Genomic DNA, 21,134 nt, shown 5'->3' with positions numbered 1-21,134 from the left:
TGAATTAGTTTCGAGTGCTTGTTTCGTGATCTATCTATCTATGTAATTGTTTGTGAGAGCTCTATAATAAAGAGTGGTTTGAGTTTGGTTGCTTTGCTCTCTTGTTTAATTTAAGCAATGATAAAAGATCATGTGCTAGTAATATGGGGAGTAATGTCTTCACATATAAGAAGTATAATGGATAAAATTTATTGGAAGTTATCAAACATAGCATTGGTCATTGATGCAATTCATGAAATAATAATAAAAGAAGAGATGTTTCACATATAAATATACCATCTTGGACGCTTTTATGATTGTGAGCCCCCATTAATTATTTCCAAACTTCATCAAATAGTTGTTGTTGGACAAGGAAGACAACCTAATGAGTTATGTTCGCTTATATTCACATAGAAATTATATTTTCATGGATCTTATAACATGTGGTGCTTGCTCATAATCTTTTGCTAGACAAATTTTGTACTAAGTAGAAATACTACTTGTGCATCCAAAACCCCTTAAACCCAGTTTCTGGTCATGAGAGTCCACCATATCTACCTATGGATTGAATAAGATCCTTCAAGTAAGTTGTCATCGATGCAAAAAGCAATAAAAATCGCTCCTAAATATGTATGATCTTTTATTGTAAAGGAAAATAAGCTTTGTATGAATGTGTGATGGTAAATAAATAAAAGCAACAGACTGCATAATAAAGGTTGCTATCACAAGGGGCAATATAAAGTGACTTTCCTCAGCTTTAGGAGCTTGCACATCCAAATGAATAAGTGCATGACAACCTCTGCTACCCTCTATGAAGGGCCTATATTTTTATCTTTTCTGCTTTCTATTATTCAAGAGTCAATAATGTCCATCCTTATTAAAACCTCAATTATTCTCCACCTGGCAAGCATCATGTGGTAGGGAAAGATCCAGGCACATATATCCAGTTGGATGTAGGTGATCGTAAGTTATTATTGTTGACATTATCCCTGAGATAAACAAGTTGGGAGGTGAAAAATAAAACCCCCATCTTCCTTCATGTCTGATGGAAACGTTTGTTCTAAAAATATGCTTTGAGTGTTAACAATCATAGAATACTATATGATGGTTGAGTGTATGAAACTTGCCAAAACAAAAGCTCTTACATAGACTCTTCCTGAAATATGATGAATTGCAATTGCTTTGATGACTAAGAGCATAGTTTGCTAGTTGTCAAGCAAGTTATTTCTTATAATTTGGCATTGTGGGTGAACTGTTACTTGATCATGAGAAGTTTTATGATGATTTATTGATGTTATAATAATGATCATGATGCTACCATCACTGGTACGTGTCGGTCCTAAACAAACGGTTTTTAACCCCTTTCCGCGATGGCATTTGGAACCGTCGCCAAGTGAGTGTGGGTGATAGGGGGTCCTTCCCACACGACCCAGAAACCGTCGGGGATATGCCCTCCTGGCACACACGCTTGGCAAAACGAGGTCGTGTGCGACCAGCGAGCGCTCAAATACGGAAATACGTACAGTAGAGCTAAAAAAATACAATTATACGGCAAAATTGTTTCTGGTCGCAAGTACATCCCACACAGTCAGTCTCCGCTAAACGTTTCCGTTCGTATGTACATCCCACACAGTCGCTCCAAGGAAAATGTTTCCGTTCACAGGTACATCACACACAATTTTTCCCGTTAAATCGTTTGCGTTATTGAATGTATCACACACGGTCCATAGAAGAAACTGTGTGGCAAAGGGTGTCCATCACACACAGTTTCTATGTGGTAAATGTTTGCGCAAGGTGGCCTAACGCAAACAGTTTTCAAGAGAAAGTCGTGTGTGATTGTTCATTGATCCAACACGGTTTATTCCTAGAAACTGTGTGCGTTGCCCGAGGTCATCGCCCATGGTATTTTTTCAACAACCGTTTGCAATAGCAAAACCCAATTAGCAGACTAATTCGCCATTAGCAGGCTAATTATTCGATTATTCATAATACATTTATTAATCTAATTGATATTTCATATAAAGCACACAATATATTTCATTTCCCTTTTAAGGAAGCAGAATTTCATAATTGGAATACATCACAGTACATGATATAGCTTCAGCACTCAGCTACTCCATTACACAACTGCACCAGCAGCAAGTTCCACATGCAACATGTAGAACCTTTCGAAATTAGCATCATAGATGGTCTATAGACAGATGCATCTCATCTGGAAAACTGTTGAAGCGGAAGGCGAATATTGAGCCTTCATTCATGTTGAAGGTCTTTGCAACTTTAGGCCAGTGCCTGTGGATGATTGACCGTCCGTCCTTCGTCCTCTTCAGGAACACTTCAATATTGAACCGTGAGTGTTGTATGAAAACCGTCCTTGCCTCCTGACCATAGAGGTGGTTTGAGAGGTAATCATCAGTGAACTGCTTTGGAAAGGCCTGAAAACAAGGATGTGCATAAATATTTCTCTATATTGGAAATGGGGTAAAGGAATAAAAAAAGGCAAGGTATAATAGTTAGTACCATCTTGTAGTGAACTGATGTCTTCTTCATTGTGCAGACAAAGATCTTGTTGTTTTTTGTCGCTAATTTCTTTATCCTAACAATCTTTCTGAGTTTCTTGATTTGATTGATATTCATGGACAAATCATTTCCCCATATGCAAAAAGGGTCGAACAGTGGGTCAAAACCTCTTATAGTAGGACCTACATGTGCAAGAGAAAATTGTTAAAAACCAAAATATTAGAATGGTTCCTGCAATTGGACAATAATGTGCTATTAGAGAACGGACCATGCACGTGCTAACCTCGATTGTAAACCTCAGTGCTTCCCATTATTTCCCCGCAACACATATAAGGTAGTTAGTCATCAGGTTAAGTAAGGGTTCGCATGCTATCAGTAAAATATGTTGATGAAAAATAAGCACATTGCAGATTCATCAGATTAATTCAAGCCACACGGAAAACCCATTTACCCAAACCAAGCATGATTAAGAACTAGGAAATATAGCACTTGTATATGTTTCTCATGTATTAAGTGCAGCCAAATTCGATTTATTCCTCACATGCACAACAACACAAAATTCTACCCACGACAATTGGACATCGCATTGCAGAATTGAACCAAGCAGTTAACTAAACACCACAACAAATGAACCAAACATTAACTGAGCACCACATTGCACAATATAACATACTCTTAATAGAAGATCAGGCAGTTAACCAAACAGTTAACTACATCCAATTGTAGCAATTGTATTTGTTTCTCATGTATTTACTACAGCCAAATTCAATTTATTCATCACATGGTATACAATAACAGAATGCACCCACAACTATTGAACATCGCATTGCAGAATTGAACCAAACAGTTAACTAAACACCACAACACAAATGAACCAAACATTAATTGCGCACCAGATTGCACAATGTATAACCAAACCAAGCATGCTTGACAACTTGGAAATATAGCAATTGTATTCGTTTCTCATGTATTTTGTAAAGATAAATTCGATTTATTTCTCACATGGAAGACAATACAAAATTGCAGCCTGAAGAATTGAACATCACATTTGCAGAATTGAACCAAATAGTTAACTGAAGATGACAACTAATTAACAAAACAGTTAATAAGTGAGCACCACACTGCACGACATATAGAACATATACACTAGAGCAACAGATTGCATGGTAAAATTAGATAGCACAATTCACTAGAATTTGTGAAGGAAAGGCAGGAGCAGCACACGCAACGGGTAAACCGAACATGCTTAACTGGCGTAGTTAGCAAATGGCAAGGTGCTCCTCCAAGATCTGGGGTCGGCACGAATGGCAGCCATCGCGACCTCATCCGCGTGTGCGGCCACGATTTGCTTCTCCGCTGCCAAATGCTCCTTGAGATCCTGGCTATACTGCGTGCACCATGGCTTAGGCCGCCGCTTATTTGGTGGAGGGCTCGGTGATTTGGGTGGAAGGTGTCGTGCTCGCGCCGGCGTTCGGGCCATGTGGGATGTGGAAGGAGGAGGAGGATGGGGGTCGGGTGTGGATTACCTGCCTGGATAGATGAGGCCGAGCAGCGTGAAGGAGGGTCGCCGGCGAGGAGGCGGCGCTGCAAGCAAGGAGTGAAGGTTTCAACTTGGAAAGGAAGGCAAAAAGAGGGGGAAATGTGGCTTTTGGTAAGGGGGAGGGGGCGGGGAGGTAGATATTTCCGCGGAAGCCGAAAATTTGGAATCGCTTCAGCCAAAAAACGGGCGCGCAAAGTGTCATCAGACACGGTCCCTTATTCAGAACTGTGTACGATATGTGGACATCACAAACGATTCAGATAGCTTCACCCCGTGTGTGATGAGTTTGAACGTCAAAAGTTTTGGTTCGAATTTCCATGGTTATAGTGGTCATCCACGTAATTGCATAATTTGGGTACACAAAGGAGACTACAACACACCCACACTTCTTAATCGAGCAAGTTCAGCAATTAAACAGAGCTAGCTGACCTAAATATTACTCTAACAAATTAAAGACCGACGCTCTTAATTAAACAAAACAAAGAGTACTACTATGGCTGGTGCTCGTCTATCTCCGCCGCCGCCTTCATCCAGCTCGCGCCCGATGGTCTCCTGGGGAAGGGGCTCCATGGCATCCATCGCACCATACTCGGCAAGCATCTTGCCATCCGCGCCCGCCATCTCTTTGGAAAAGGGCGCCACGAGCTGAGCGTGGGTGGACGCAATCTGGGGTTGGAACGTCACCGCAATGTATGCGGCGGAGGAACGGACGGCTGCTCGAACGCTCTCGGCGATTGCCAGTTCTTCGGTCGTGGGTTGCCGACCGTTGTCGGAGAAGCTTCGTTCAATTTGTGCGGTGACCGCCAGGAGCTGGGCGTGGGCGGCCTCGACATGGTCGTGGGTGGCCTCCATCAGGGCTAAGGCCGCCGCGGCAGAACGGACAGCTACTGTGCCGCTCTCGCCAGTTGCTATCCCCGAGGCAGATGTTGCTGCTGCCACCTAAGAAGCAACAGCGGCCGTTTGGGCTGCCTTTGCCGCCCGGTCACAGATTGCGGCCGTGTAACATCCCAAATTTCCAATTTGGAATGTTATACAATAGATCATCATTGCATAGCATATTTTATCGCATTTTGGCAAATCCTCGATAAATCCTAAGCAACTCAAGGACCCTCGGAGAGAGTTGGGGATTTTTCCGATTTTTCATATTTGATTTTTATCAAATAAAAAAAACGAGGATTTTTGGTTTTAATTATTTTTCTCTACGAAAAATATTTCATATTAAAATCAATGAGAGGAGAAAATATGACTTCTCCAAAATAATTGAAATATTGGAGGAAAAATATAAAAATCATATATTGGATTTTATTCGGATTTTATTTGCAATTTTACTTGCATTAAAAAATTGCACGTTTTCAAAACTGCATTTTTGGGTCAAAAAATGTTCACCTTGTTCTAATTATTTTAATTAGACGGGGAAAATTTGTTTTATCATTTTTGGATTTTTATTTATTTTTTCTGTGATTTTTTAGATTCGGCGGAATATTAAAAAAAAACCCGCGCCCGACCGGGCCGAGGCCCAGCCGAGCCAGGCGGCCCACCTCCCGTCGTCTCCCTCGCGCGCACGACGCCGCCGCCGCTCGAGTCCGCTAGGGACACGCCGCCGCCTGCCCCCTCGTCCACGCCAGCCCCCCTCTCTTATATACCCGCCGCCGCCCCTCTCCCTCACCCCGTCCCCGCCCCAAGTCGCCGCCGCCGGAGCCCGACGCCGTCGCCCGAGGAGTCGCCGCCCCCGACGCCGTACGCCGCCGCCCCTCGCCGCCCCTCGCCGCCGCCCGAGCCCCGCCGCCCCACCGCCCTCGCTGAGCCCCGCCGGAGCCCCAAGCCGCCCCCGCCGGAGCCCGTCCCGACGAGGTACCGAGCCGCCGCCGCCTTGCCGGTTTTCTAAAAAAAATCATTTGTTTTTTTTCTAAACCCTAGATCGGTTTATTTTTTTTCGGTTTTATTATTTAGTGAACGTTCACCGACCCGTTCGTTTTAACGAACGTGTTCGTCGGATTTTCGCTGTTAACGAACGTCCGTTCGTTTAACTGTTCGTCCGTTTTCTTTTTCGTCGGATTTTTCCGCGATTATTCCAGATCTCGATTCCTGATCAGATCTTTGTTTTCGTTTAACTTTTCGCTCGTTTATCGGAATCAGGCGATTCAAGCGCCTAGAGTTTCGTCTCGAAATTCTCTTTCCGTTTAACCTACTCAAACAAGTTTTTGCTTCTGTAAAATTTGACCTAGATCCAGATTAGTAAACGAAGCCTGTTTCTTTCGCCGTTTGACTTTCGTTGCTTCGTTCGATTTGATTCTTTTTGCAAACCGGGGTTCTTAAGTTGAACTTTCTGGTTGGATCTTTTATTCGAGTTTTACCTGTGCATTAGATGAGTACTTATTGTTTGCTTGTTTGTTTGCGATAGAGTACCCGGAGTGCGCCACTTGTTACTTCGAATCTCTAGGTTACGCGGATCATCAGCAAGGCAAGTAACACTTTGATCATACTTTTCCATACCCAGTTTTATGCATTAGTTTCATCCTCCAACATTGCATGATTAGGATCTAATTAAATTGTGGGTATTGGGAAGTAGTTGAGGTAGTACCTATTACCTGTTTTATTATCAAACCCTTGGGAGTTACTTCTACGTTGCTATTATATTGCTATGCTATGCTCGTAGACGTGGATTGGGTTTGAGAGATATCCATGACAGATGTGAGATTGTTGATTAATGGTTTACTTAAGGTGGCAACTAAAACTCACATCTGGGTGGATTGAGGTACCTGGGTATTCCAGGATTGCCTGTTTTTCTTTTGGACCGCCACCCAGGTTCAAAGGGATCATGAGATCATTCTTGCTAGAAACTTCCGTGTGCAGCCGCAAGCTATTATGGGCTCTAGCATAGTTGATTAAGTTCTGTGAACTCTTACAGTGGTAGACTAGCAGATGTAGGGGATGTAGGTGGTACGGTCTATCACATCGTAAGGTGCAAACACTTCTGAAAGACTGTGTCTCGGTCATCCGTTTCTCAAACATCATGTAGTGCGAGAATCAAGCGGAGGCGATCGAGTCTTGTGGGAAAAGTGCACAAACCTCTGCAGAGTGTATAAACTAATCATGGTTAGCCGTGTCCCCGGTTATGGACAACTTGAGTATCTAGTACTTGGATTATCATGTGAATCTCATCATCTTGTTACTCTAATTAATTTTGATGGGTTAATGATGATACTTAATTGGGATTGAGAATGCTGTCAACCATTCTCAATGTTTAACAACCACCATGATAGTTAAATCAAATTTATTCCTTTGCAGTAGGGAAAAATTGGCTTTTCGCAAAACTGTAACCATAGAGCTTTCCACCAGCCATATATGCATGCAGTACAACATTATTATGTTCATTACTCTCTATGTGTTACATTGCCAGCATATTCCATGTGCTGACCCATTTTTGGGCTGCAACGTTTCATGTTGCAGACTTTTCAGGCGACGAGTAAGGTGCCTTAGGTCGTGGTCTTATACTCAGTGATGCCGTTGGAGTTGATGGACTCACTTATCTTCCAAGCCTTCCGCTGTTATCGTATTAGATGGCCTTAAGCCATATTTATCATACTTATTCTCTTTTGAGATATTCGATGTAATAAGTGTGTGATTGCTACTCTGTTATAAATCCTCCATTTGTACTGTGCGTGTCAGCATTACTGATCCAGGGATGACACTGGTGCACAGCGGCACAGACTATTTGAGGTCTGGTCGCTACAAAGGTGGTATCAGAGCACACGCTGACTGTAGGACACGACCACTAAGCTTAAACCCTAGAACACTTCTCTCTTCTCATTTCTGACCTCTCTCCACTTTCTACTCTTTTAGGAATGGCGGATGCAAGGAGCAAGTTCATGCAACCAGATGAATACACGCCTTTTGGACGACACTTGAAGGAAGTGACTAAGTACTTGAACATAGGAATACCAAGCATCACCGGAACCTACAACGCCACATTACCAGAAGAGGAGAGCTGGAAGATTCAAGTTCAAGTTCTAGGAAGGACGTTTACGCCAGTCACTGAGCCCATAAAATTGGCTTTTGAAGCACCAACCTGGAGTTTAGGGAAGAGCATGGTAGCCCACATCGCTATGGGACGCATTGGAGAAGTCTACCACAGGGAGCTTAAGGATACTATTTATCAGATTTGTGGACGCCGAGACGAGCAATGGGAGATGATTAGCACCAAGAAGGATGGATCAATTGCAGCTTTCATCCAGGAGCAAAACCAACACATTCGTCGCCAGGAGAACCAGATGTGCTCAGACAGGATAGATCTGAAGAAGGCGTTGACAAAGATCAAGGAGCTGGAGGAAGAACTCAAGGCTACACGCGAGGATTATTTGGAGGAAATCGTCGCACTAGTAGGGAAGAATGACGACCTGGAGAAGAAGATTGGAGTATTCATGGGAAATCCAGTGCCAAAAGCAGAAGATGATGAATGCGCTTGCCCGGATAACTACAACATCATCGACGACACCGACTCGGACCCCAGTGAAGATGACTTTGTTGATGAAGCTGGAGTAGATATCATGGAGTCTTCAACTGATCAGAATTTCTAGTAGACCACCATATCAGTAGTAGTTTTCCCCCATTTATATAGTATAGTTCAAGCACTTTTGTAACGCTAGTTAGATCAATTGTATGCCTTGTTTGAATTGATTGAGTGCTATTGATTGTATTTGTCCCATGAGCTTATGGGTAGTGTTTTCTCTCTAGACCTCATTCTATGCTAAACTCTCATCTTTTCTAACCTATCAGATGCCTCCGAGACGCGACACCGGATTTGTTTTCCCACCGGAGATCACTCAGTTGATTCAGCAACAGAATGCCCTGATGCAAGTGCTAGTACAGAACCAAGGCAACAACAACAACAACAACCCACCACCACCACCTGTTGATCACTTAGTCCGTTTCCTGAGGCTAAATCCGCCGGTGTTTTCCAGCAGCACTGAGCCGATTGTTGCAGATGATTGGCTCCACAAAGTTGGAAGGGAGTTGGCCACTGCAGGATGCACAGATGCGGAAAGAGTGCGTTTTGCCGCACATCATCTTGATGGACCCGCAGCATCATGGTGGGAGAATTACACAGCCACACACCCTATTGACACTGTCACATGGGACCAGTTTCAGCAAGCTTTCCGTACAGCCCATGTTTCAGCAGGAGCTATGGCTATGAAGAAGCGTGAGTTTCGCAACCTACGCCAAGGAGGACGCACCGTAGGCCAGTATGTGGAGGATTTCAGTAAGTTAGCACGTTATGCACCAGATGACGTTGCTACAGATGCCGCCAAGCAGGAGAAGTTTCTCGAAGGATTGAATGATGAGCTGAGCATGCAGCTAATGGTAGCAACCTTCAACAACTACCAGGAGTTGGTAGATAGAGCACTCATGATTGAAGGGAAGCAGCAGCAGATTGAGAACCGTAAGAGGAAGTATGGACAAGGGAAGTACAATTCTGGAGCTCAGCAGAAGCCACGATTTGCCCCCAAATCGGGAGGACAGTTTCAGCATACCCATGGAGGAGGTAGTTCGCACAACCATAATGGCTCCAAGAATGGTAATGGGAACGGAGGAAGCAACGGACAGAACCGTACCAACCCTTCAACCCCAGCTAAGAGGGACCTGAGCCAAGTCACTTGCTTTAAGTGCCAGAAGACTGGAGATTATGCCAATGAATGTCCTGAAGCCCAGAATGGTAATGGAAATGGAAGCTCTGGGAAGAAGCCGAACCCTTTCAACAAAGGACATGTGAACCACGTGAGCGTGGAAGAGGTTGAAGCACAGCCTGATGCAGTAATAGGTAAGTTTTTGGTTAAGTCATTTACTGCACTCGTTCTTTTTGATACTGGTGCATCGCATTCATACATATCAAGGGGATTTGTGGATAAGTATAAACTGCCAACCCAAGCCCTTAGGTCACTCATGTTAGTAACCTCGCCAGGAGCAGAGTATATGGCTAGTTTATGGTGTGATCGGTTACCATTAAGGATTGGTAACTACGTGTTTCCCTCAGACCTAATAATATTGGAATCGCAAGGATTGGATGTGATATTAGGCATGGATTGGTTATCAAAGTATGGAGGGAACATCGATTGTGCCAGTAATTCGATTATGCTTACCACCCCAGAAGGAAGAAGGATCAAGTATGTATCCCGGCATGTGCCAAAGAGGACTCAAGTGAATTCCTTATCAGGAGTTGTACAGGAGGAAGTGCCAGTGGTGAAGGATTACCCGGATGTATTTCCAGAAGAGTTGCCAGGCATGCCACCGGATAGAGACATTGAGTTTCTGATTGAACTTTTGCCAGGCACAGGGCCAATATCTAAGAGACCGTATAGGATGCCCGCAAAAGATTTGGAGGAAATTAAGAAGCAGATTAAGGAGTTAATGGATAAAGGCTATATTCGCCCAAGTTCGTCACCTTGGGGATCGCCCGTACTTCTAGTGGAGAAGAAAGATGGATCGTTGAGGATGGTTGTTGATTACCGTGGATTGAATGAAGTGACCATCAAAAACAAGTACCCACTGCCGATGATCAATGATTTGTTTGACCGCTTACAAGGAGCCAAGGTATTTTCCAAGATCGATCTACGATCAGGATACCATTAGTTAAAGATTCGAGAGCAGGATATACCCAAGACGGCTTTTACCACCAGATATGGGCTATATGAGTATACCGTTATGTCATTTGGTTTGACTAACGCACCTGCCTATTTCATGAACCTCATGAACAAAGTGTTTATGGAGTTTTTGGATAAGTTCGTCCTGGTGTTCATTGATGATATTTTAGTCTACTCCAAGAATGAAGAAGAGCATAAGGAGCATTTGCGTTTGGTACTTGAGAAGCTCAGAGAACATCAGTTATACGCCAAGTTCAGCAAATGTGAATTTTGGCTGAAGGAAGTTGGATTCCTCGGACATGTTATATCCGGAGAAGGAATAGCAGTAGACCCCGCCAAGGTTGACACAGTAACAAGTTGGGAATCACCCACATCAGTTGGAGAGATCCGGAGTTTCCTTGGACTTGCAGGATACTACCGGAGGTTCATCGAGAATTTCTCAAAGATTGCAAAACCCATGACTGAGCTATTGAAGAAGGACACCAAATTCAATTGGACTGAGGAATGTGAAGCTAGTTTCCAAGAGTTGAAGAAACGATTGGTTACATCACCAGTGTTGATTCTGCCAGATCAACGCAAGGATTATGAAGTTTATTGCGACGCTTCTCGTCGAGGACTTGGAGCAGTGCTTATGCAGGAAGGAAGAGTAGTTTCATATGCTTCACGGCAACTTAAACCCCATGAGAAGAATTATGCCACGCATGATTTGGAGTTAGCAGCCGTAGTGCATGCATTGAAGACATGGAGACATTTTCTCATCGGAAACCATTGTGAGGTGTACACGGATCACAAGAGTTTGAAGTACATTTTCACGCAGAAGGAGTTAAATCTCAGGCAGAGGAGATGGTTGGAGCTTATTAAGGACTATGATATGAGATTGCATTATCACCCAGGGAAGGCTAACGTAGTAGCAGACGGATTGAGCCGCAAGAGCCATGTCAACACCCTCATGACAGGAGAGTTACCCCAGGAGTTAGCCGAGGATCTTCGCGAGCTATGTTTGGAGATAGTTCCAAGAGGCTATTTAGCGACATTGGAGATTCAGTCTACCTTGATGGAAAAGATCAGAGAAGCTCAGAAGACAGACAAGGAGATTGAAGAGATAAAGGAAAAGATGAGCAAAGGAAAAGCCAAGGGATTTCGTGAGGATGAGCACGATACCTTATGGTTTGAGGACCGCGTTTACGTGCCAAATGATCCGGAGATCAGGAAATTGATCTTGCAAGAGGCCCATGATTCACCGTATTCGATTCACCCAGGAAATACCAAGATGTATTTGGATTTGAAGGATACTTTCTGGTGGACCGGAATGAAGAAGGATATTGCGGAGTATGTAGCAGTTTGTGATGTGTGTCAGAGAGTGAAGGCAGAACATCAGAAGCCAGCAGGATTGCTACAACCATTGCCGATACCCGAATGGAAGTGGGATAAAATAGGCATGGATTTTATCACGGGATTGCCCAGGACTCGTTCAGGCTATGACTCAATATGGGTTGTAGTCGACCGTTTGACGAAAGTAGCTCATTTCATTCCAGTGAAGACCACTTACACCAGTGCTAAGTTGGCAAAGATATACATGACCAGGATCGTATGTTTGCTTGGAGTTCCGAGGATCATTGTATCAGACAGAGGAACCCAGTTTACCTCGAAGTTTTGGAATCAGTTACATGAAAAATTGGGAACCAGGCTAGAATTCAGTACAGCCTTTCACCCACAGACAGATGGACAGACCGAGAGAGTCAATCAGATTTTGGAAGACATGTTGAGAGGTTGTGCACTAGATTATGGATCTATTTGGGACGACAATTTGCCATATGCAGAGTTTTCTTACAACAACAGTTATCAGACTAGTTTGAACATGGCCCCTTTCGAAGCTTTGTACGGAAGAAGGTGTAGAACACCATTGTTATGGGACGAAGTTGGAGACCGTCAGTTGTTTGGACCAGATTTGATTAAGGAGTCTGAACAGAAAGTGAGGTTGATTCGCGATAGGCTCAAGGTAGCCCAGTCCAGGCAGAAGAGTTATGCGGATTCTAAACGTAAGGAGACAGTTCACGAAGTCGGAGACAGAGTTTATCTTCGATTATCACCACTTCGAGGAGTGAAGCGCTTTGGAGTTAAGGGAAAGTTAGCGCCCCGTTTTATCGGACCATACAGAGTTTTGGAACGTATGGGAGAAGTTGCCTACAAGCTGGAATTGCCCGAAGGATTGTCAGGAGTTCATGACGTATTTCACGTTTCCCAGTTGAAGAAGTGCCACGCAGAGATGGCTGAGATACCACTGAGAGATACACTACCACTGGAAGCGATTCAGCTGGAAAGTGATTTGACCTATGAGGAGAAACCAGTTAAGATTCTTGAGTATGCCAGCCGAGTTACCCGCAGTAAGGTTATCAAGTTTTGCAAAGTCCAGTGGAGCCACCATACGGAAGATGAAGCCACCTGGGAGCGAGAGGAAGATCTACGGAAGGACCACTCTCACCTATTTTCTAGCCAACCCGAATCTCGAGGGCGAGATTCATCTTAAGGGGGGTAGGTTTGTAACATCCCAAATTTCCAATTTGGAATGTTATACAATAGATCATCATTGCATAGCATATTTTATCGCATTTTGCCAAATCCTTGATAAATCCTAAGCAACTCAAGGACCCTTGGAGAGAGTTGGGGATTTTTCCGATTTTTCATATTTGATTTTTATCAAATAATAAAAACGAGGATTTTTGGTTTTAATTATTTTTCTCTCCGAAAAATATTTCATATTAAAATCAATGAGAGGAGAAAATATGAATTCTCCAAAATAATTGAAATATTGGAGGAAAAATATTAAAATCATATATTGGATTTTATTCGGATTTTATTTGCAATTTTACTTGCATTAAAAAAATTGCACGTTTTCAAAACTGCATTTTTGGGTCAAAAAAAATGTTCACCTTGTTCTAATTATTTTAATTAGACGGGGAAAATTTGCTTTATCATTTTTGGATTTTTATTTATTCTTTTTGCGATTTTCTTTAGATTCGGCGGAATATTAAAAAAAAACCCGCGCCCGACCGGGCCGAGGCCCAGTCGAGCCAGGCGGCCCACCTCCCGTCGTCTCCCCGCGCGCACGACGCCGCCGCCACCCGAGTCCGCCAGGGACACGACGCCGCCGCCTTGCCCCCTCGTCCACGCCAGGCCCCCCTCTCTTATATACCCGCCGCCGCCCCTCTCCCTCACCCCGTCCCCGCACCAAGTCGCCGCCGCCGGAGCCCGACGCCGCTGACGCCGCCCCTCGCCGCCCTGAGCCGCCTCCCGAGCCCCGCCGCTCCACCGCCCTCGCCGAGCCCCGCCGGAGCCCCAAGCCGCCCCCGCCGGAGCCCGTCCCGACGAGGTACCGAGCCGCCGCCGCCTTGCCGGTTTTCTAAAAAAAACGTTCATTTTTTTCTAAACCCTAGATCGGTTTATTTTTTTTCGGTTTTATTATTTAGTGAACGTTCACCGACCCGTTCGTTTTAACGAACGTGTTCGTCGGATTTTCGCTGTTAATGAACGTCCGTTCGTTTAACTGTTCGTCAGTTTTCTTTTTCGTCAGATTTTTCCGCGATTATTCCAGATCTCGATTCCTGATCAGATCTTCGTTTTCATTTAACTTTTCGCTCATTTATCGGAATCAGGCGATTCAAGTGCCTAGAATTTTGTCTCGAAATTCTCTTTCCGTTTAACCTACTCAAACAAGTTTTTGCTTCTGTAAAATTTGACCTAGATCCAGATTAGTAAACGAAGCCTGTTTCTTTCGCCGTTTGACTTTCGTTGTTTCGTTCGATTTGATTCTTTTTGCAAACCGGAGTTCTTAAGTTGAACTTTCTGGTTGGATCTTTTATTCGAGTTTTACCTGTGCATTAGATGAGTACTTATTGTTTGCTTGTTTGTTTGTGATAGAGTACCCGGAGTGCGCCGCTTGTTACTTCGAATCTCTAGGTTTCGCGGATCATCAGCAAGGCAAGTAACACTTTGATCATACTTTTCCATACCCAGTTTTATGCATTAGTTTCATCCTCAAACATTGCATGATTAGGATCTAATTAAATTGTGGGTATTGGGAAGTAGTTGAGGTAGTACCTATTACCTGTTTTATTATCAAACCCTTGGGAGTTACTTCTACGTTGCTATTATATTGCTATGCTATGCTCATAGACGTGGATTGGGTTTGAGAGATATCCATGACAGATGTGAGATTGTTAATTAATGGTTTACTTAAGGTGGCAACTAAAACTCACATCTGGGTGGATTGAGGTACCTGGGTATTCCAGGATTGCCTGTTTTTCTTTTGGACCGCCACCCAGGTTCAAAGGGATCATGAGATTATTCTTGCTAGAAACTTCCGTGTGCAGCCGCAAGCTATTATGGGCTCTAGCATAGTTGATTAAGTTGTGTGAACTCTTACAGTGGTAGACTAGCAGATGTAGGGGATGTAGGTGGTACGGTCTATCACATCATAAGGTGCAAACACTTCTGAAAGACTGTGTCTCGGTCATCCGTTTCTCAAACATCATGTAGTGCGAGAATCAAGCGGAGGCGATCGAGTCTTGTGGGAAAAGTGCACAAACCTCTGCAGAGTGTATAAACTAATCATGGTTAGCCGTGTCCCCGGTTATGGACAACTTGAGTATCTAGTACTTGGATAATCATGTGAATCTCATCATCTTGTTACTCTAATTAATTTTGATGGGTTAATGATGATACTTAATTGGGATTGAGAATGCTGTCAACCATTCTCAATGTTTAACAACCACCATGATAGTTAAATCAAATTTATTCCTTTGCAGTAGGGAAAAATTGGCTTTTCGCAAAACTGTAACCATAGAGCTTTCCACCAGCCATATATGCATGTAGTACAGCATTATTATGTTCATTACTCTCTATGTGTTACATTGCCAGCATATTCCATGTGCTGACCCGTTTTTGGGCTGCAACGTTTCATGTTGCAGATTTTTCAGACGACGAGTAAGGTGCCTTAGGTCGTGGTCTTATACTCAGTGATGCCGTTGGAGTTGATGGACTCACTTATCTTCCAAGCCTTCCGCTGTTATCGTATTAGATGGCCTTAAGCCATATTTATCATACTTATTCTCTTTTGAGATATTCGATGTAATAAGTGTGTGATTGCTACTCTGTTATAAATCCTCCATTTGTACTGTGCGTGTCAGCATTACTGATCCAGGGATGACACTGGTGCACAACAGCACAGACTATTTGAGGTCTGGTCGCTACAGGCCGCGCTCATGCACCTTGTTAGCACGCGCATGGCGGCTGCGGCCGCGCTCTCACCGGAGTGGGCCACCGAAGTTACCCTCACGACGCGGGTCCACGTGCCCATCTTTCACTAGCGACAATTGAACAGTGAAATGATATTTGGGGAGCGAGCTAGTGTGCTTGAGACGCCGGCTGTGGACTGTGGCCGAAGCACCTTCTCGCGTAAGCCATAGGCGTACTATACACCGACGGTGCTCCAGGATATTTTGTGCTGCATCTCACACGGTTGTTGATAATAAACTGTGTGCCATCTACTTGATTTTTCATCTTGATTTGAATTACATAATGGGTCACAGCGGCAATGGATGGCATATAAATTGGTTGAAACATCAAAGCTGTGTCCTTGGGTGAATTTTTGTGATTTTTCGGGGTTCGTTTGGACATTTTTATGCATTAACTTTTTTTTCAATGCATTTATGTGCAGAATTCAAATTTGAACTACATGCACATGCTCCAGTGCATATAAATTGGTTGAAAATCAAATATGTGCCCTTGGGTGCATGCTTAGGTCCCATGCAAGAAATGGGAATGAATTTCAAACACCAAGGCATCGTTTATTGCCGGCAAAATATTGAGATGCCTGATTCTTAAATTCTAGTAAATCCAAAACTCGTCTGAAGTTCATGAAACTTGGCATGCTATCATGGAGCGGCATCAACATGCCGTGGTAAATATTTTGTCCCATTTGGGGCAGGGTTGGGTATATGCTTCTCACAAACCGGAGCTTCTCCCAACAAGCATGATGGTTTTCGGTAGGGAACGTCCCACCTTTGGGGACGAAACGATATCCATTACCTCTTATTGCTTTCAAATTTTTTTCTCATGTCAACATAGAACAACAGGAGTGTTGTGTGAATTTTTGTGATTTTTCGGGGTTCGTTTGGACATTTTTATGCATTAACTGAGTTTTCAATGCATTTATGTGCATAGTTCAAATTTGAACTACATGCACATGCTCCAGTCCATATAAATTGGTTGAAAAATCAAATCTGTGTCCTTGGGTGCATGCTTAGGTCCCATGCAAGAAATGGGAATGAATTTCAAACACCAGGGCACCGTTGATTGCCGACAAAACATTGAGATGCCTGGTTTTTAAATTCTAGTAAATCCAAAATTCATGAAACTTGGCATGCTATCATGGAGCGGCATCAACATGCCGTGGTAAATTTTTTGTCCCATTTGGGGTAGGTTTGGGTATATGCTTCTCACAAATCGGAGCTTCTCACAACAAGCATGATGGTTTTCGGTAGGGAACGTCCCACCTTTGGGGACGAAACGATATCCATTGCCTCTTATTGCTTTCAAATTTTTTCTCATGTCAACATAGAACAACAGGAGTGTTGTGTGAATTTTTGTGATTTTTCGGGGTTCATTTGAAAAATTTTATGCATTAACTGAGTTTTCAATGCATTTATGTGCATGATTCAAATTTGAACTACATGCACATGCTCCAGTGCATATAAATTGGTTGAAAAATCAAATCTGTGTCCTTGGGTGCATGCATAGGTCCCATGCAAGAAATGGGAATAAATTTCAAACACTAGGGCACCGTTGATTGCCGGCAAAACATTGAGATGCCTGGTTTTTAAATTGTAGTAAATCCAAAACTCGTCTGAAATTCATGAAACTTGGCATGCTATCATGGACAACATCAACATGCCGTGGTAAATTTTCTGTCCCATTTGGGGCAGGTTTGGGTATATGCTTCTCACAAACCAGAGCTTCTCATAACAAGCATGATGGTTTTCGGTAGGGAACGTCCCACCTTTGGGGACGAAACGATATCCATTGCCTCTTATTGCTTTCAAATTTTTTCTCGTGTCAACATAGAACAACAGGAGTGTTATGTGAAGTTTTGTGATTTTTCCGGGTTCGTTTGGACATTTTTATGCATTAACCGAGTTTTGAATGCATTTATGTGCATAATTCAAATTTGAACTACATGCACATGCTCCAGTGCATATGAATTGGTTGAAAAATCAAATATGTGTCCTTGGGTGCATGCTTAGGTCCCATGCAAGAAATGGGAATGAATTTCAAACACCAGGGCACCGTTGATTGCCGGCAAAACATTGAGATGCCTGGTTTTGAAATTCTAGTAAATCCAAAACTCGTCTGAAATTCATGAAAATTGGCATGCTATCATGGAGCGGCATCAACATGCCGTGGTACGCAGACTAAGGCATAGCCTAGTGGTGGGAAGGGGCTGACGCCTTCCCACCCACCCAGGTTCAAGGCATGGTACTTGCAATTTGGGTTTGTTGCACCAATTATACTGTAAGGGGTTCCCTTACAGTCTTTCTGTCAAAAAAAACATGCCGTGGTACAAATTTTGTCCCATTTGGGGCAGGTTTGGGTATATGCTTCTCACAAACTAGAGCTTCTCACAACAAGCATGATGGCGTCGGTAGGGAACGTCCCACCTTTGGGGACGAAATGATATCCATTGCCTCTTATTGCTTTCAAATTTTTTCTCGTGTGTAACGCCCCAAGACCGACGCTTCAGAAGAGTTCCATATTTTCGTGATCACCGTGGGTTTCTTTTGTGCTTGCTCTTTTATTTTTTTGCATTGCATCATGTCATCATGCCATCACGTCATTAATCTTTGCATCAAAACTCAACTAAATAAATTGCATGGATCTCCGATCCATTTAAATCGAGGGAATTCACATGGTGATTTCTCTTTATAATATATCCTCCTAATATTTATGGAGCTATTATAAATATTCCACTAATTGGAGTTCACCTTAACACACGTGCAAAATTAATCCTATGCCTTTTCTGCTTTGAGTCGATCTCTCTAACTTTGCCAACAATTCTTTCTCCATTTATTGTGGCTCCTCTAAAATTCTCAACATTTTTGGGCCTTCCAAACCTCCTCTTCCTATTCACCCATTTGAATTAAATTCAAATGTTTTTGAATCTAAACCTTGCATCCATGCCCACTCCTATTTTCTTGGATTAAACTCATTTTTCTGAGTCTGAGAAAATTATCCGCGTGCCCAACTTCTTCCCGTAACCTCTCTTTCTTTTCTTTTCTTATCGCTGTTTTGTTTTTTTCTTTAGAGTGTGAGAGAGGAGAGAGTCCAGCAGCCAGCCGCTCCATTTGGCCCAAGGCCCATTTGCACCGAGGCCCAGCCCGCGCTCTCTCTAACCCTAGCCGCCAGAGACCGAGCCCATCTCTCCCTCTCGTCCTCCCACAGCGCCGCCAGCCTCCCCTGTCTCATCCTCCCGATCCCCTCACCCTCTTCCTCTCGTCCTCTCCCTTGCACCGGCCGCCCGCAGCAACCTCCTCCCTCTCGCCCCCTCGCAGCCTCCCGCCGACGCCCTCTCGCCATCACCACAGCACCTCGTCTCCCTCCTCGAGCCAGAGGAGGAGCCCCGCACCCGTTTCCCCAGCGCCGACCTCCTCCTCGCTCCCATGGCGTCGCCGCCCGTCAAGCTCCACCGCCGGTGCCCCGAGCCCTCCGCTCCGCCGTGCCTCCTCCCCTCTGCAAGCCCCCTCTCATGGAGCCGCCTTGCCTCCATGGCCGCCGCGCCTCCCTCTACAGCACCAGGCCGCGGCCACCTCTCCTCGCCATGGCCGTGGCGAGCTTCCTCCTGCCGCCACTGGAGGCCAACTCCGGCGCCCCTGCCTCCCGTCGCCCTCTGCTTCCGTCGACGCCGCCTCTCCTCCTGCTTCTCCTCGTCGCCACCGACCGCGGCTCCGCCTCCCCTCTGTTCCCTCCTACCCGTGCTCCTCGTCCGGCCCCGCCGTCCAGCCGCGCCGCACCCTCAAGCGCCTCGCCTCGCCGCTGCCTCCCCGCCATCCCGCAGCATCTCGTCTTCCGTCGCCGTGGGATTTCCATCAAGTTCGGCTACAGCACAAGGATATGTACAACTACGCGTAGTCGCCGAGTACGATTACTCACGGGACCCGTCAAGTTCATCTACGTGCGTGCACGACTACACATCCGGGATGCGTCCAGTACCTCTACGGAAGACGCGAACGTCTATGAACCGTGTACGACGAACATTGCCAAAGACCGTCGAGTACCACTACGTTGGCCAAGTACACCTTCGTCAAGACCGATGCCCGAACAAGCACCGTTGGCATGGATTGCGTCAAGTACCTCTACCGACGACCCCGAACATCTACGGAGTTTGCACGATTGCGAGATGTGAACGACTACTTCCATGATGACCCCGTGAACAACTACTTCCACTTCGAACGCGTTCCGCCCCGAATGCACGCTTCGAAGGTATAACCCCGAGACGACGTCCGTGGACCGAATGCATGTGTGTTGTATGAGATGCTCGTGTTTGCACCGTTTCCGAGAGAGGTCTTTGCACGTTCCTCGTTTCCATACCTCTAACCCGTGGGAGCCCGGAATCCGGGAGCACCCCACCATCCTTGCGCGACACGCTCACGCCCATTTCTTGTGCACCGGTATCTCCGTGAGCCACCGGAACCGATACGTTGCCATGGCATCGTTTCCGTTTTCATCGCCTTGGCACCCAATTCTTTCTGCCATGGTGACCAAATGCTCCTAATCATCTTCACGTCAACATTTTCATAAAATTGCTTAAACCTTGCATATGTCATCCGCATCATGATAACAACATTTAAAATGTAAATAATTGATGGTTGCTTTAAAATTGCTAAATGACATGAGGATTTTCCGGTATTGTTGTTTGTTATTTCCGGCCTCATTTAAACTTGCCTTCATAGATAGTTTCCATATGCTTCACCTCTTGCCATGGTTAAAAACATTTAATATTGTTGGGTCCATAAACGAGAGAGAACTAAATAATTATATGTGGTGTTTCTTCAATATGCAACTCGTTGCATGTTGAGCTCCACTTAATTTGTAGTGTTGTTTGTTGCACTTTGCTATGCCATGCATATTTAAATCGGACATGCATCATATTTGTTTTTGCATCATGCCATGTGTATGTGGTGGTTGTTTACTATGTTGTTTGTCTCTTTCCGGGTTGCTTCTCTCGTTAGCTTCGGTTTCTTTCCGGAGTTGTGAGGATTCGTTCGACTACGTCCGCTTGTCTTCTTCATGGACTCGTTCTTCTTCCTTGCGGGATCTCAGGCAAGATGACCATACCCTCGAAATCACTTCTATCTTTGCTTGCTAGTTGTTCGCTCTATTGCCATGCCGCGTTACCTATTCACTTG

This window comes from Aegilops tauschii, chromosome 1 (genome assembly GCF_002575655.3).
Source record: "Aegilops tauschii subsp. strangulata cultivar AL8/78 chromosome 1, Aet v6.0, whole genome shotgun sequence".
NCBI classification, from domain to species: Eukaryota; Viridiplantae; Streptophyta; class Magnoliopsida; order Poales; family Poaceae; genus Aegilops; species Aegilops tauschii.
The sequence above is the reverse complement of the archived record's forward strand: the minus strand, read 5'-3'. Positions refer to the sequence as shown.